An 18,279-nucleotide genomic window follows, 5' to 3' on the forward strand; every position below is an offset into this window, starting at 1 on the left:
AGAAATTAAGGAATCAATCCCATTCACCACTGCAACAAAAAGAATTAAATATCTAGGAATAAACTTACCTAAGGAGACAAAAGAACTGTACACAGAAAATTATAAGACACTAATGAAAGAAATCAAAGATGTCATAAACAGATGGAGAGCTATTCCATGTCCCTGGGTAGGAAGAATCAATATTGTGGAAATGATTATATTACCAAACACAATCTATAGATTCAGTGTGATCCCTATCAAATTACCAATGACATTTTTCACAGAACTAGAACAAAAAATTTCACAGTTCATATGGAAACACAAAAGACCCCAAAGAGCCAAAGCAGTCTGAGAAAGAAGAATGGAGCTAGAGGAATAAACCTTCCTGACTTCAGATTATACTACAAAACTACAGTCATCAAGACAGTATGGTACAGGCACAAGAACAGAAATATAGACCAATGGAACAAGATAGAAAGCCCAGAAATAAACCCATGTACCTATGGGTACCTTATTTTTGACAAAGGAGGCAAGAATATACAATGGGGCAAAGACAGCCTTTTCAATAAATGGTGCTGGGAAAACTAGACAGCTACATGTAAAAGAATGAAATTAGAGCACTTCCTAACACCATACACAAAGATAAACTCAAAATGGATTAAAGACCTAAATGTAAGACCAGAAACTATAAAACTATAAAACTCTTAGAGGAAAACATAGGCAGAATACTCAATGACATAAATCAAAGCAAGATCTTCTATGACCCACCTCCTAGAGTAATGGAAATAAAAGCAAAAGTAAACAACTGGGACCTGATTAAACTTAAAAGCTTTTGCACAGCAAAGGAAATTATAAGCAAGGTGAAAAGACAACCCTCAGAATAGGAGAAAACAATAGCAAATGAAACAACTGACAAAGGATTAATTTCCAAAATATACAAGTAGCTCATACAACTCAATACCAGAAAAACAAATAACCCAATCAAAAAGTGGGAAAAAGACCTAAACAGACATTTCTCCAAAGAAGACATACAGATGGTTAATACACACATGAAAAGATGCTCAATATTGCTCATTGTTAGAGAAATGCAAATCAAAACTACAATGAGATATCACCTCACATTGGTCAGAATGGCCATCATCAAAAAGTCTACAAACAATAAATACTGGAGAGGGTGTGGAAAAAAGGGAACACTCTTGCACTGTTGGTGGGAATGTAAATTGATACAGCCACTATGGAAGATAGTATGGAGATTCCTTAAAAAACTAAGAATAAAGCCACCATATGACCCAGCACTCCCACTCCTAGGCATTTCCCACCCTGAGGAAAACAAAATTGAAAAAGACACATGTATTCCATTGTTCATTGCAGCACTATTTACAATAGCTAGAACATGAAAGCAACCTAGATATCCATCGATAAATGAATGGATAAAGTTGTGGTACATATACACAATGGAATATTACTCAGCTTTAAAAAGGAACGCCTTTGAGTCAGTTCTAATGAGGTAGATGAACCCAGAACCTATTATACAGAGTGAAGTAAGTCAGAAAGAGAAAGATAAATATAGTATTCTCATGCATATATACGGAATCTAGAAGAATGGTACTGAAGAATTTATTTACAGGGCAGCAATGGAAAAACAGACATAGAGAATAGACTTATGGACATGGGGAGAGGGGAGGAGAGGGTGAGATGTATGGAAAGAGAAACATGGAAACTTACATTATCATGTGTAAAATCAATGGCTGATGGGAATTTGCTGTATGGCTCAGGAAACTCAAAGAGGGGCTCTGTGTAAACCTGGAGAGGTGGGATGGGAAGGGAAATGGGAGGGGGGTTCAGGAGGGAGGGGATATATGTATACCTATGGCTGATTTACATTGAGGTTTGACAGAAAAACAACAAAATTCTGTAAAGCAATTATCCTTCAATAAAAAATAAATAAACTTTAAAAAATAACATATTCCAATATCAAACGGCAAATTTCAATGATTCAAAACCACAATTACTTTTGCACCAACCTAAATAATACACACAAGAGGGTGTTGGGGAGACAAGAGCTCCGCAAATATTGTCCTGCAGGGGGTGCTGTCCACTCAGGCACCTGCAACCGCCTTGGGGGTGGAGGTGGGGTAGGCGCTGTTTTCACAACCTGAGGCAACCCTAGATGCTATGTCATTTGGTGTGCATCCACTTATTAAAACGTTTGCTTTGCTGTAAACAGTCCTAGAGAGCTCAAGCAAATAACATTCCTTTAAAATCACAAGATAATATCTACCCAGATATCGGTATCCTACACAGATAGAGAACCCTTTCAGAGATACCACCCCCAATTCCCCCTTTCAACAAGCCTCCCAAGCAAAGATCAGGGTTCTGGTCACTTCTTTTTAGTCTTAGAAAATGTCCCATTATTGGATTTAAAGTTACATAAGCGAGTGTGGTTGGTTATATGTAATTGGCTGTAATTTCTATCTGCTTTCTGTTTAAGGTTTGCTTCTTTAAAAAAATGTTTTTTTCTGTTTAACTTTGCTTTTTGAATATGTAAAATATTTTCATGATTAAGAAATCAAAACTATATAAAAACATTAGGCAAGCACTGATCAAAACTGCCTGCCCTGGCCAGGCCTATAGTAACCACCTGCATGAGTTATCTTAGGAGGTCGGATGCAGAACTACCAAACTACCACTAACTGGAAGAATTCAGGGACGGTCAGAAGGAGGGAGGAAGAAACGAGAGGAGATGTCAGTCCTTATGTCCTACCAACCTCCCAGAATTCTCGCTGAAATCCATCTTGGTTGAGTAATACACACATCTCCAGGAAGGACCCTGAGTAGGAACCATTGGTCAGAGACAACCTGGAAACTAACCCCATTAACATAAAACCTGAGACTGCAAGCCACACGGCAGAGCAGTTCTCCTGGGTTCCGTTACCCTCCTCCTCTCCATCCATATGTCTTGTCTTGGTAAAGTCTCTTGCTTTGTCAGCCCGTGTGTCTCCTCAGACAATTCATTTCCAAGTGTTGGACAAGAGTCCACTCAAGGCCCCTTCCTGCAACAAATGGCAACTCAAGTGGGACCTCTTCTTTGTTATGACTGACATCCTGACCACTCAGGGTGCTTGGGGACCAGTTCACCTGCTGACGGACTAGGCCCAGCAGCCACAACTGGGATCCTTTTGTCTCTGTTCTTCTTACACAGACAGCAGGCCAGAGTGACGTGACTGGGTAAGGAACAAGAGACTTTGTTGATCTCTTTCCCCTTCTTCCCTCTCCCTTTGCTCTTTTCAACCCCTCCTATCCTACCCTTTTTTCTTCTATTCTGGTTCCGGACACAGGAGTCTGGTTGAAGGGCCTCAGCCTGATCTGAGGGTTGGAGCCTGATCTCTTCCAGAGGGCAGAAAACTTGAATTCCCATCTAGTGTTTGGCACCTGGGTTCTAGTTTCTGGTTGGGCCAAGTTCCTGTCCTCCTTTTCTGGAAGCCTAGGGAAAAGTTCCATAATGCCTGAGCATCTGCAGGCAGCAGGAGACGTCTGTAAAGCCACCCTTTGGCCCCTTGTCCTTCCCCTCTTAGTTAACCTGGCCTCCTTTCCTTCCTTTGAAATATTTGAAGACCCGAGATATTTCAATTTACTCTGTCAGTGTTTGGATCTAAAGTCCTGTGACCATGGAAGTAGAAGATTTTCTTAGAGACTGCAATCTTGTCTTTAAGGGAGTCTGATTAGGATAGCTTTGCCTATTTGTTTTATACTTTGTGTTCTGTGCTATGACTTGTGATGACCATTCTGCCTTGTGATATGGGAAATTCTGGTTCTGTTCTGCATGTGCCACCAGGAAGGACCCCAAGTCAAAACATCTGGCCAGAGACAACCCAGAAACTAACCCCAACACCATAAAACCCAAGACTGTGAGTCACGTGGCAGAGCAGTGCTCCCGGGTTCACTTACCCTGCTGCTCTCTCCCAGGCGCTCCTTCGCAATAAAGTCTCTTGTCAACATGCGTGTGTTCTCAGACCATTCATTTCCAAGTGTTAGACAAGAGCCCACTCTCAGGCCCTGAAAGGGGTCCCCCTTCCTGTAACAAAAAGGTGAACTCAGAGAAGTATATGCTCCTTTGATTCTGCACCCTGATTCCAACATGTGGGTTTTTTTCCCCCCCACATCACCATGCAATTGACAAAAGAAATGCTCACATATTGAGGTATGAGGAAGTCATGCTGGCTTATACATGAGTTAACTTGAATTTTATGCTAACTGGAACAACCTGTTTGTGGCTTATCAAACATACTTTGTACATCTGCTTTAACTATTAAAGAAAGGGGCACATTGACCAGAAATAAAGAATTGTTCATGTTAAAAATAAAGATTAAATGCCTCCCGTTCTGGGACGTCAATTCTGGTACGCCTTCAACGCTAAGACTCCCTTTCCAGATGCTAAGGCCATACTGACTTCTTGTGTATGTGCTGGTCCGGCTTTTTAAAAAACCTTGAAAAATGTACCCCTGACTTATTTAGTGTTCTTTCTGAGAAGATGTAAAGCTGCACTGAAGAAGGTATCAGTTCACGGACTTTCTTCTGATTGGTTGGTGATGAGGTAACAAGGTGATGTTTCCAGAATCTTCATCATCAATCTTCTGGTTCCAACCAGTCTGGGGTCAGCAGATGGCCCCATCCTTCCACCTGGGTGTGTGTGTGTGGGTGGGGGTTGGTGGTGGTCTTAGTTTCTGCAGAACAGTCAAAGATATGTGTCAGTTTGTTATGTATATCCTTTGAAGAGGAGCTAGGACTATGCTTTGGGGCTGAACAGTTGTTTTAGCTATGTTTACTTTTCTTGTTTGACAGTTTTTCCTTTGTTTCTGCATTCTCTCACTTCCCTAATTAGTAACTGTTTGAGTCTGTTCTTTGGAACTCAGGGAAACCTAAGGAGACCAAAGCCTTTTTCTACAAATAAGAAACAGGGGAACAGAGTGATTTTTGTACCCTGGAGGGTCCTGCTTAGTTTTGATCCTACCTTTTCTTTGATCCTACTCAATCCTGAAGGAAGTGATACCCTGCAGGTCCCAGTGGGGCTCCTGGGCACAAGGCCTTTCTGTATCCCCCATTTCTTTGATTATAGGAAACAGTTTTCATTCAGCCTTCATGACCTTCCCTGAGTTCCAATGAGCAGATTCAAGCAGTTTTTAATTAGGGAAGGGAGGGAATGGGAGACCAGGGACAAACAGTCAAGAGCAGCCTTTGGGCAAGGTCCTGTTTCCCCATCAATGGATACATAATATCTTTGAGCTATTTTGCAGATACTGAAACCCCCTCCAGGTGGGAGAGGTTAATGAGTAATGATGTTATGCTGCCCACAAGTATGTGGACCCCAGACAGTTGGACCTGAAAGTTGATGATGTTGACTCCCACTTATCTCACCACCAGCCCATGAGAAGAATGTTCACGAGCTGATCACACCCTACTTTTACTATAAAACTTGTCATTATCTTCCTCAAGTTGGGACACTTGGTCTTGAGGGCATTAGCCTGCTATGTCCCCCTTTGCCAGGCAAAGCAGTAAAGCTATCCTTTTCTACTTCACCCAAAACTCTGTCTCTGAGATTTGATTTGGCATCAGTGCACAGAGAAGTTGAGCTTTCACCATCAGAATCAGGGGTGGGACAAGAATGGGAATCAAGTTTGGGAGAGAAAAGTTAATCATAAACTCAGCAGGAGAATTTGGTTTTGGAGGTGCTTGGTTTCACTTCTGGCTATATCAGAGAGTCCCAAGATCCTCTCCTTGGGTTTGATTATGGCTCACAGAACTCAGAGAAAACATTTATTAGGTTTGAAAAGGATTTAACTCAGGAACAGCCAGATAGAAGAGATGCACAGAGCAAAGTATGGGGAAGGAGCTTGGGGCTTTCACACTGTCTCTGAGCAGGACACTGTCCCCAGTCTCCAAGTGTTCACCAGCCCAGGAGCTCTCCAAACTCTACCCTTTTGGGTTTTATGGAGGCTTCACTATTAAGGCATGATGGATGAAATCACTGACCAGTGCAACTGATTGAACCTCCAATCCCTCTCCCCCTTCCAGAGGTCAGGGGGTGAGACTGAAAGTGTGAGACTGAAAGTTCCAAGCCTCTAATCACCTGGTTGATTCTCCAGGCAAACAGTCCTCATCCTTTTGTTGTTGTTTTTCAGTCGCTCAGTCATGTAAGACTCTTTGTGACCCCATGGCCTGCAGTATTCCAGGCTTCCCTGTCCTTCATTATCTCCCAGAGTTTGCTCAAAGTCAAGTCCATTGAGTCGGTGATGCCATCCAACCATCTTGTCCTCTGTCATCCCCTTCTCCTCCTGCCCTCAATCTTTCCCAGCATCAGGGTCTTTTCCAGTGAGTCCACTCTTTGCATCAGGTGGCCAAAGTATTGGAGTTTCAGCTTCAGCATCAGTCCTTCCAGTGAATATTTAGGGTTGATTTCATTTAGGAATCACTGGTTTGATCTCCTTGCAATCCAAGGGACTCTCAAGAGTCTTCTCCAACACCACAGTCCTCATTTTTAAGTGGGTCCAAAAGTCACCTCATTAACATAATAAAAGACACCTTAGGTTGCTCTTATCACTGAGGAAATTTCAAGGGTTTTCCAAGGAGCTCTGTGCCGGAAGCAAGAAGACTAAATATATATTTATCATTTCTAAATCACAACATCACAGCTCCCTTTCCCGTTTAGGAAGTACATTTACAGCAGCTGTCTCCAGGAGCCCCCCACACCAGGCATTCCACCCCCTACCCTGTCCCTCTTGGACAGAGCCTGACTGTCCAGGTTCCCATCAGGGCATCAGGTGGCCTCAGCAGGCAGGGTCCCTGGAGGTCATCCAACATGCCTCTCTTACGGATCCAACAGGTCTGACCCAAAGACTTTCATGCTGCACCACAGAAAACATACGATCCTGCCTCTCCTGCCACTCAACTGCATCTTAAATTCCCCACTTCTCCCAGCAGCAGCAGCAGCCGCTGCATTCAGGCTTCCAGACCAGCCACACAGGAACCAGTTTAGCTCTTCCCTCTCCCTCACCTTGGCATCCAGCCTATGGGCACAGAATCTAGCCCTGAAGGGCTGAAGAAACCATGAAGGGCATGCGATTCAGCTGCCCACGCAACACTTGGATTCCCTCTGAACGGCCGGGGCCAAACTGTTGCCCAGGCTCAGCCTGATCCACCTCCACACCAGGGAGTTGGTCACTTCCGGACATTGCCTGTTACATCTTGAAACAGTTATGATGTTGAAAAGCAGCCTTAGGTTGAGCTGAAAATTGCCTCCCCGTGCTTCCCACAGATAGGTTTTCACTGTTCCCAATTTTTTTCTGGGTTGTCACAGGACAGACTTCCCTCCTCTGTCTGTATCTTAGTCCTTTGAGCATTAAGGCTATCATCACGACTCCAGAGGGTAAATATCCCCCATCACTCCAGCTAGTCTTCCTATTACATATTTCAAGTCACTAACTGGTCTGGCCTCTCCTCCAGACATGCTCCAGTTTATCCAAATCAGGTGTTGCAGACAGTGCTTATGGGCGCCAAAAGGCAGTGACATCAGTGGGTGAGATGGGTGGAGCACAATAGGGAGTGGTGGCAACTGCAGCAAAGAGAGTGGCTGCCCTGGTTACTGGAAACAACCATTTCCGTTTCAGCCAGTTGTCACCACTCTGAAGTGCAGCCCCAGTTTTGCCAGATCTCTCAATTTCCAAGAGAAATAGGAAATCTGGATTTGTATTTGAAATGTCCTGATTTTTTAAAATTGGTAATTAATTAAAACAAAATGCTGTACGTGTCAATACTGTGCAGGCAAAACAAAAACCCATGGGCACCAGTATGCAATTTCTGTCTGTAGTTGCTAAGTCATGTCTAACACTTTTGCAACACCATGGACTGTAGCCCGTGAGGCTCTTCTGTCCATGGGATTTCCCAGGCAAGAATCCTGGGAAATCCCTGGGAGTGGGTTGCAATTTCCTTCTCTAGGGAATCTTCCTGACCTGGGGATTGAAACTGTGTCTCCTGCATTGGCAGGCAGATTCTTTACCATTGCACCACCAGGGAAGGCCAATGTTTGGTCTACAGGCATCTAAAAATGTGCCACCTAAAACTGCATGTGACACTCAGAGGTGGCTGCTGACCTATCCCATCCACCCTTCCTTGGGAAAGCATTCTCCCTCTTTCTCAATGTCTACTGTTTCAACACCCCTCATCAGGACTGGGTCTGTAGTATCCTGACCAGCAGCCATCTCTACCTCTCCTGTGTCCTCCTCATCACTGTGGAGGGCATGCCCATCACCCCGGTCCCTGTCCTAGGCCCTACTGTGGCCAGACCTCAATCAGGCAGGTCTGCTTTCTTCTGGAGAGCAGACAGGCCATATTAACAAGCTCCCTCAGCCTCCCCTCCTCTTTTGATAGAAGTCTGCTCTCTTCTGTCCAATCCTCCACACCTTTTTTACTCAAGCCAGGCCTCCCTCCAAGAATGCCTTCCTCCTCCGCCACCCACAGGCTTACCTCTTCCTAAGGCCTTTCCTGGCATTGTGAGCCCTTCTCTGCCTCTTATACTTTGCCACATCTGTAATATGGGGAGAATGACAGATCCAATGCAAAGAGCGTTTGAGGAATAAATGAGTGACATGTGTTACCTGCTTGGAGCAGTACTGGGCACACAGGAAGCATTCAATGAACACAAACTGTGACTATTAATACCCACTTAGCACTGAATCCATAGGGGCTTTCCTGGTGGTTCAGACGGTAAGGAATTTGCATGCAATGCAGGAGACTCGGGTTCACCCCCTGGGTCAGGAAGATCCCCTGAAGAAGGAAATGGCTACCCACTCAAGTATTCTTCCCTGGAGAATCAATGGACAGAAGAGCCTGGAGGGCTACAGTCCATACGATTGCAAAGAGTTGGACATAACTGAGCAAGTTAAGCCTAGCACTGAATCCACAGGCTGTCTTGTGCCTTTTCACATTTGCTACTCACATCTTTCTACCTAAATGATGAAAGAAGCCTGGACGTGCACACTGGCAAACCTGGGACTGAATTCCGTCTCTCCCACGTTTTGCCCTGGTGAAGTCACACAGCCTCTCTTGGCCTCTGTCTCTGCATCTGTGAAATGGAGCTAATGGCTCCTACATCTCAGGATTGTGATAAGGATCAAATGAGGCAATGTCTGCAAATGCTCTAAGTAAACTGGGAAGAAACACTGTAAGAATGACCAGTTTTTGGAGGAGGAAATTCCAGACCAGCCACAATACTGCTAGAGTGAAGGGCAGGTGGTCCCATCTTTGGGTAGACCTAGAAAATTCTTTTGCTGAAAGTTCAACAAATGGTTCTTGAGCAGCCACTCTGGGCCAGACACCGTGCAGAGTTACTGCAAATGTGAGGGCCCAACCATCCGAGTAAAGCGATAAGTCACCTTAGAGGTGGTCTCACCAGCCCTTCACTCAGTCCCCCCTCTCTATGCAGACCCTCACCTGGGACCTTGTATTCCCACACCTCCTGACTTCTCTTCCAGGACTCGCCCACTCCTGTTGGTCCTCTCACTGCTGCCAGAATAACCTTTGTGCAACACATCCATTCATTCACTCATTCATGCATTATTTATTCAGTAATTATCAGCCTTCTGAAAAGTGAAACAGACCAGAATCCCTGCCCCTCATGGGTTTCATATTCTAATAACTCTAGTAAATCATTACCTAATTTATTTGCTTTAAAAGCTCATTGGTCTTCAATTACTTATGCTAGAGTCAAATCTTGAGCTTGGTTTTTGAGCTCACATCTGGCTCCACTCCCTCCCAGCACCTCCCCACTTTGACAGGAAGGTGTTCCGAAGGGCTCCAGATGGGCCACCCCCTTAGACTTAGTTTCCTGAGTTTCCTGGTTGTTTCTTCAGGCTGGAAAATTCCTCTTTCAAGTTAGAAGCAGCTGAATGTTTCATCTATAGGAGAATCTGTTCTCAGCCCTGCCCGTGAGCTCATCACACTCACCTGGGAGCTCTCGAAGGTCATTTTTCTTTTGTTTCCCCGACATCTACAGAGTGGATGCTTAACCATGGGGATGTGTGTGTGTGTGTGTGTGTGTGTGTGTGTGTGTGTGTGTACTGAGAAAGAAGCTTGTAATGAACATAAATGGTTTCGTAGATGGCCAGAGAAGAAAAGCAGAGAGCAGCCTTTAAAGCAGAGATGACAGAAAGTCTCAGGGAGGCTGTCCCTGTGGCCTGGGCCTGGATGAATGAGCAGGATGTGACCACAGGAAGGAGGACCATCTGTTAGGCAGAGAGATGCAGGCACAGTGTGGCCAGAATTATGGGATATGCTAAGGAGCCAACCATGGGGAGAAGAAGGTAAGAAAAGGAATGGACAGAGAAAGAAGGTGGGATAGAGGACATGTCCCCTGAGTTGGAAAAGTCTTGAATGTCAAGCTGAGGTATCTGACCTTAGCAGGCCAGTGGTCAAAAGCTGAGGTGGAACAAGGGCAGGTTAAGGAGATGAATGTGGCCCAGAAGACTCGGGGGATGTGCAGACTAGGGCCTTTCTAAAATGGAAAGGCACTCTTAGCTCCCTGTGATGGAGCCAAAGTTTGAAATCTGGGCTCAGGCTGCTGTAGTCACCTTTAAAAAAAAGAGAAGCCAGAAATCCAGTCTTTATAGTGAAACGTTCTGATGGAAAACACCACCACCACCACCACCAAACCTGTTTATGGGTTTTGAGTTTGCAGTCTCTGGGGCAGAATTTTAGGTGGCAAGATCAGAGATGTGTGTTGGCCTTGTAAGCTGGAGACTGGTGTGGAACAAGGCCCAGGGAGGGGCAGGAGTAGAAGCAGCTGCAGAGGATTGGAGGGGGCTACAGTAGTTCAGGTGGGCTTGAGTCAGGGGTGAGGATGGAAAGGAGAGGAGAGCTGGGCCAGGGCTAAGGCTGTCAGACAAAACACTGAAACCCCCAGTTAAATTTCAATGTTTCAGAGTAACAAATTATTTTTTTCATATTAAAAAGTGGTATAACAGATAACTCACTGTTTACCTGAATTTCCAATTTGCCTAGGAGTGCTGTGTTTTATTCGCTAGACCTGGTCATCTTGCAGATTATGGGCTATGGAACTGAGAGCACTAGATGAAGAACTAACCATCGTGGGGAGTGTCCCAGGTGGCTCAGGGCAGGGCAGCAGCACCTAGGGGCCGGCCTGGTGAGGACAGCTCAGCCTTATGAACGCAGACCCGCGCCACCAGCCTGGATCAAAGAGCAGGTAGAATCCCGGAGGCGCGCGCTCCTGCTTCCTTGCTTCAGTCCAGTCTCTGCAGGCTGACCCTCAGGCTGGGCTCAGGAACAGTCAGGAGATCCGAAGCCCCTGGAGTTGAGGAACAGGCAGACCCCGTCCTCCCAGGGGCCTCTCCCTGCAGCACAACAAAGCACTCCCCGCCCCACGTCTTTCCATCAGGTCAGCTGAGCGGGGTTCCCTATCACTGAGCCTCTCCACGATCACCGCACCTCCTCAACCCGCTGCTCTGGCGGGCAGGGCAGCACATGCGCACCTGGGTGCAGCCAGACCCGGGCGGGACCTGCTCCTCGCTGAACCCAGTGGACAGGTGGAGTCCGCGCCAGCTTTCTCTCTCTCTCTCTCTCTCTGCGTGCGGGTCTTGCCGGCTCCTCATCCTCCTGGACCTGCTTTCACATCTGGTAGTCCCACCAGCCTTGACTTTGAACCCAGTTCTCTCTCCAGAGGATCTGAAGCTCAGAGCTTCAGTAATATGCAGAGAGTGACAGGAGGGCATTTTTCACCTTCCCTGTTTAAACCCCAAGGGTATTCTGATCTGTTGTACCCTGCATCCTCTCCCCGCCCCCCTCATCCTCCATCTCTCCCTCCCCGTCTCTTTCTGCCCCCACTCTGTCCTTTCTCCTGTTTTCTTTCCCTCTCTCCCCATGTCCTGATATTCCTCAACTATTCTGTTATCTTGCTCTCCATTTCTCTCGATCACATAACTGCTCAAAAATTTCTCCTGGATTCCCTAAGAAACAGAGACAAACTATCACTTGTCCACTGAATGCTGTGCTTTGCTTAGTCCATCAGTCGTGTCCGACTCTTTGGGACCTCAGGGACTGTAGCCCGCCAAGCTCCTCTGTCCATGGGATTCTCCAGGCAAGAATACTGGAGTGGGTTGCCTTGCCCTCCTCCTGGGGATCTTCCCAACCCAGGGATTGAAGCCAGGTCTCCTGCGTTGCAGGCAGATTCTTTACCTACTGAACTACCAGGGAAGCCCCTTCCACTGAATACCACCAAATAAAACTGACAGCAGCTGAACCTGCACTGGCAAAATGTTTGGCTTTAAAAGGTTGAAAAATTCAAATCTTCTTGACAGAACTTAGCTGCAAAACCTGATCCAGAAGTCTGGACTTCACAGAAATAACAGTTGCAAGAGGAAATGCAAACTGACTCATGGAGAAACTGATTTTATTTTTAAATTAAATTGAATAAAGTTAAATTGAAAAGCAGTGATAAAATAATTTTTGAAAAATAAACTTTAAATGCAAAAAATAAAGTTTGTGCTGTATTTTAACTTTTTCCGCAAAATTATTTGCTTTAATACAATTTGTTAAAAAAAATGTTTTATCAACCCAAGAAAAAATCAATGTTGGCAAAAATTATATTTAAAATATTTCCATTAAAGAAAACCACAGGATCAAAGGTCAAAGTCTTTCTGTTGAAGACTTGCAATTTTATATATCACTGCCTGAACTCCAGACCCAAATATGCAGTTGCCCATGGAACATTCGGGTCAAGGCAATGGCACCCCACTCCAGTACTGTTGCCCGGGGAATCCCATGGATGGAGGAGCCTGGTGGGCTGCAGTCCATGGGGTCGCTAGGAGTTGGACACGACTGAGCGACTTCACTTTCACTTTCCACTTTCATGCATCGGAGAAGGAAATGGCAACCCACTCCAGTGTTCTTGCCTGGAGAATCCCATGGACGGAGTAGCCTGGTAGGCTGCAGTCCATGGGGTCACACAGAGTCGGACATGACTGAAGAGACTTAGCAGTAGCAGCAGCATGAAACATTCTCTCTCGGACAGCCCAAAGCCTCATCAAATATATATACCCAAAACCAAACTGCTGCTCTGTTCCCAAATTGTTCTTCCTCTCAGACAACTATCTCTGAGACTGGGAATCTATTACCCATTCAGTTAATCATGCCAAACACAATAAAAAACGAAGTCCATCATGTCAACATCCAAAGTAGCTCTCAAAATCTGTCCTCTTTCCAGCTCTACTCCCAATATCCTGTCGAAGCCTACAGCATCTTCCACATAGATGAACATAACTAGCCTCCCCAAAACCACTCTTGTACTCTCTGATGTATCCTCCACACTGGTAGTTTAATAGTTTAAAAGGCAACCAGGGGAATTTCCTGGCAGTCCAGTGGTTAGGACTGAGCACTTTTGCTGCTGGGATGGGGTTCAATCCCTGATTGGAAGACTAAGATCCTGCAAGTCTTGCAGCAAGGCCAAAAAAAGAGAGAAGCAAACCAGGACATTTCTTACAGTAAAGGCAGTCTAGATATTTTGGACACGACCTCCTGCTGAAGACAGCTAAAAGAGCTGGTCAAATGTTCATAAAATTCACACACACACCTTTTTTGGGGGGGGTGGGGAAACACAGTATGGCTTGCAGGATCTTAGTTCCCTGACCAGGGATAGATCCCTGGCCCCAGGCAGTGAAAGCCCGGAATCCTAACACTAGACAGCCATGGAATTCACACACACACACACACACACACTCACTCTTAAAAGCATCGAGGAGCTAACAAGATAGTGAGGAACTGCTGTGCCAAGGTCCTGGAGAGGACAGGATTCCAAAGAGGTGATCCTGATACTTGATGCTATGGTTGTCCTCAAAAACTTTTGCCAAGTGCAAAGAAATGGCTGAGAGGCCAAGCTCACTTCTAGTGGCCTTGCATGGCTGGAGACAAAAATCAGAGTCAGGGGGCTTCCCTGGTGGCTCAGTGGTAAAGAATCCGACTGTCAAGGGAGACAAGTGTTTGATCCCTGGTCCAGGAAGATCCCACATGCTTTGGAGTAACTAAGCCCATGCGTCACAACTATTGAGCCTGTGCTCCAGAGTTGGCAAGCCACAATTACTGAAGCCTGCATGTCCTAGAGCCCATACTCTGCAACAAAAGAAGCCACTGCATTGAGAAGCCCATTCACCACCACTAGAGAGTAGCTCTGCTGCTCACTGAAACTAGAGAAAAGACTGCACAGCAATGAGGACCCAGCATATAAAATAAAATAACATAAAATAAAAAATCAGTCAGGGGCCTACCAAGGGTGGTGGACTGACAAATCAGCTCAACATTGGGCTCAGCCCCAAAGAACTGCACCCCAGAAGTAAAAATGAACTGAAAGCAAAACTGCCCTTCCCTGAATGGTAGTCAACCTCTGAGTCATGCAGGTGCCCCAGAAAACATCATGCCCTAAGTATGAACTAACATGATCTCAGTTTGCTAATCCCTCCAGGCACCTGGCAAGAGCAACAGAAAATTCTCCTTGGTGAATAACAAAATCACCTCATATCAAATTATTCTCTACAAATAATTTCACAAACACAATATTCAACATACAAAAATAACCAGACACAGAAGGAAGTAAGATCCCTTGAGCAAAACCCTTTGGAAATAATAATCAACAGAAACAGAGCCGGAGGGACTCCAGACTATAAAACAAATTACATTTACTATGTTTAAGAAATTAAATACTAAAATTGGAAATTTCAGCAAGGAACTAGGAACTCCATAAAATTATATAGCATATGCAAAAACAGAATAAATAAAAACTCAAAGTTCAAACTATAAACTGAATGGATGGTTTAACAGCAGATTTGACATGACTGAAGAATGCATTGCTGAATAGGAAGGTTGGTCAGAAGAAATGAACCAGAAAGAAGTATGGAAAGACAAAAGGATGGAAAATACAGAAGCTAAGAAAGTTATAATAAGATCTGACATATTTCTAATTGCAGTTCCAGAAGGAAAGAAGAAAGAGAGACCAGAACAGAGACAATATTCAAAAGATGGGTTGAGAATATTCCAGAATGGATAGAAGATATTAATCTACAGATTTGAGAACTCAAATGGATCCCACCAGAGTAAATAAAAAGAAATCCATGCCTCGATCCATCATAGTGAAACTGTAGAATACCAAAGAGAAAAATGGTAAACACATCCAGAGGAAAATAGGTAATAATGCTGGTTATTTACTTCTTGTCTCTCAGGTCTTAACCCACCCTTCCATAACAAGCTCTGTGATGTTAGGGGCGAGGGTTTGAAAGCCATATTTCCCAGGCCCCCTTGCCAGCTGACTTTCTATTCAGTTCTGCCAATGGGAGGCACTAAAAGGAGATTTACGTGGGAGAAAGGGATTCCTTCCTGTCCACTTCACTTTAGGAGCCTCCAGCTCCTTTCAATGCTCCCAGCATAAGTCATACAAAACCCCCTCCCAGGTAATAGCGCTAGCCAGCAGGGCCCTTCCTATGGTCGATCCAGCCCAGCTGCAGGTCCTTCTTCGAGCCTCTAGGTCCTGCTACCCTGCCTCTTCCCTTTTATCCTTCTAGGCCAAGGGACGGCAGCTGCTTCCTGTAATTACTAATATCTGGGTAAACTCAACATCCTCTTTTGCTCTTGCTGCCTTCAAAAATATGTGTAAACAACTCATCTTGTATATTATATCCCTTTTGTTTGAAAAAACTAACATAATTTATATTTTCCTGGGTGTACCTAAAGCGTACCGTAGTGAAGAGGAACTAAAGAGCCTCTTGATGAAGGTGGAAGAGGAGAGTGAAAAAACTGGCTTGAAACTCAACATTAAAAAAACTAAGATCATGGTATCTGGTCCCACCACTTCCTGGCAAATAGATGCAGAAAAACATGGAAACAGTGGCAGATTTTATTTTCTTGGACTCCAAAATCACTGTAGATGGTGACTTCAGTCATAAAATTAAAAGATGCTTGCTTCTTGGAAGAAAAGCTATGACAAACATAGACAGCATACTAAAAAGCAGAGACATTACTTTGTTGACCAAGGTCTGTATAGTCAAAGCTATGGTTTTTCCAGTAGTCATGTACAGATGTGAGAGTTTTCATTTTTGCTGTTGAAGAACCAGACATAGTTGAATTCTGTGAATCAGTCAGGTTTTGCTAGAGTATGCTGTGGTAACAAACAGCCCCTGAATATCTTTGGTTTCTGACAACAAAGGTTTATTTCTAGCTTTCTTTTCATGTGCTGCATGAGTTGGCTGCAGCTCCTGCCTGAGACATGCTAATCTCCTAGCAGAGGGAAAAAGAACCATGGCAAAATCATGTGATGGTTTGTAAAACTTCTACTGAGAAGTAGTGGTCTTTTAATTTCATGTCTGCAGTCACTGTCGGCAGCAAAAGCTTTACAAACCATAAAGAAGGCTGACTGCTGAAGAACGTATGCTTTCAAAGTGTGGTGTTGGAGAAGACTCTTGAGAGTCCCTTGGACTGTAAGGAAATCAAACTAGTCAATCATAAAGGAAATCAACCCTGAATATTCACTGGAAGGACTGATGCTGAAGCTGAAGCTCCAGTACTTTGGCCACCTGATGCCAAGAGCTGACTCACTATAAAAGACCCTGATGCTGGGAAAAATTGAAGACAGGAGGAGAAGGGGGCGACAGAAGATGAGATGATTGGATGGCACCACTGACTCAATGGACATGAATTTGAACAAGCTCAGGGTGATGGTGAAGGACAGGGAAGCCTGGTGTGTTGCAGTCCATGGGGTCACAAAGAGTCAGACATGACTTAGTGGCTGAACAACAACAACACACCTAAGTGCTACAGAACTCTTCAAAGGAGCCACAGTGTGATAGCACTATTGTTCCCAATTAGTCACCCCTCAGGATCCACAGGGCATTGATTGGTTCTAGGATGCTCAATTCCCTTATGCGAAACGGTGTCGTATTTGCATATAACCTACAAACATCCTCCCATATACTTTAAATCATTTCTAGATTATTTATAGTACTTAACACAATGTAAATGAAAATAAATAGTTCAGTTCAGTTCAGTTGCTCAGTCGTGTCCGACTCTTTGACAACATGAATCGCAGCACGCCAGGCCTCCCTGTCCATCACCAACTTCCGGAGTTCATTCAAACTCATGTCCATTGAGTCAGTGATGCCATCCAGCCATCTCATCCTCTGTCATCCCCTTCTCCTCCTGCCCCCAATCCCTCCCAGCATCAGGGTCTTTTCCAATGAGTCAACTCTTCACATGAGGTGGCCAAGCATTGGAGTTTCAGCTTTAGCATCAGTCCTTCCCATGAAAACCCAGGCTGAGTACAAAGCAGATTCAAGTTTGGCTTGTGGAACTTCCGGGAATTTTTTTCAAATATTTTCGATTGAAATATCATGATTGGTTGAATCCACAGATGCAAAATCCTTGGATATGGAAGGCCAATTGTATTTGCCACCAATCTTCATGGGAGGCTAATATTTTTCCAACCTATTGTCAGGCTTTGGCCAATAACATGTGTGGGTAAGTGAGATCTACCACCACTTCTCAGCAAAAGCTTTACAAACCATCACAGGATTTTGCCATGGTTATTTTCCCTCTGCTAGGAGACTAGCATGTCTCAGCCAGGAACTGCAGCCAACTCATGCAGCACATGGAAAGAAAGCCAGAAACAAACCTTTGTTGTTGCAAACCAAGGAGACTCAGGGGCTGTTTGTTACTGCAGCATACTCTAGCAAAACCTGACTGATTCACAAAATTCAACTGTATCTGGTTCCTCAAGAGCAAAAATGGAACTGAATGGTTGAACAATAGCATTGATGTACTAAGAGAAAATTAGTGCCAACTTGGAATTCTATACACAGAGACATTATCCTTTAAGGAGAAATGCTAAATAAACACACTGTCACAAAAAACTGAGAGACTATGCCACCAGGAGACCATAATACATTAAAGGAATTCTAAAGGCTGTTTTGCAGAGAGAAGGAAAATTATCTGATATGGCAGATCATGGATGCAGGAAGGAATGGACAAAAACCATGTTATATACGTGGGTCAATCGAGCTAAAGATTGGCTGCATGCAAGAACAATAATAAAGGCTTTAAAGTTATCCAGACAACAGTATCTCAGAAATCAAAGGGTAGTGACTGGAATGAATTTAAGTTTTGTAAGATCTTAGCACCAGAGAGGAAATACGCTGATATCTTGGCCCCTGATGTGTGCCGAGATGGCACACATCTCGGTAGTTCTCTTTCCCATGC

At 44.6% G+C, this 18,279-nt stretch overlaps 1 long non-coding RNA gene across 5 annotated transcripts in view; it reads right to left on the reverse strand.

Moving 5' to 3' along the window:
- LOC109561916 (uncharacterized) overlaps positions 1 to 18,279 on the reverse strand; it is a 71,545-nt gene that overhangs the window by 39,662 nt on the left and 13,604 nt on the right. For all 5 annotated transcript variants that reach the window (XR_011567625.1, XR_011567624.1, XR_011567623.1 and 2 more), the window contains exon 2: positions 3,928 to 4,054. This is a non-coding gene — a long non-coding RNA (uncharacterized lncRNA). The remainder of the gene's footprint in view (positions 1 to 3,927; positions 4,055 to 18,279) is intronic.

This window comes from Bos indicus, chromosome 7 (genome assembly GCF_029378745.1).
Source record: "Bos indicus isolate NIAB-ARS_2022 breed Sahiwal x Tharparkar chromosome 7, NIAB-ARS_B.indTharparkar_mat_pri_1.0, whole genome shotgun sequence".
NCBI lineage: Eukaryota > Metazoa > Chordata > Mammalia > Artiodactyla > Bovidae > Bos > Bos indicus.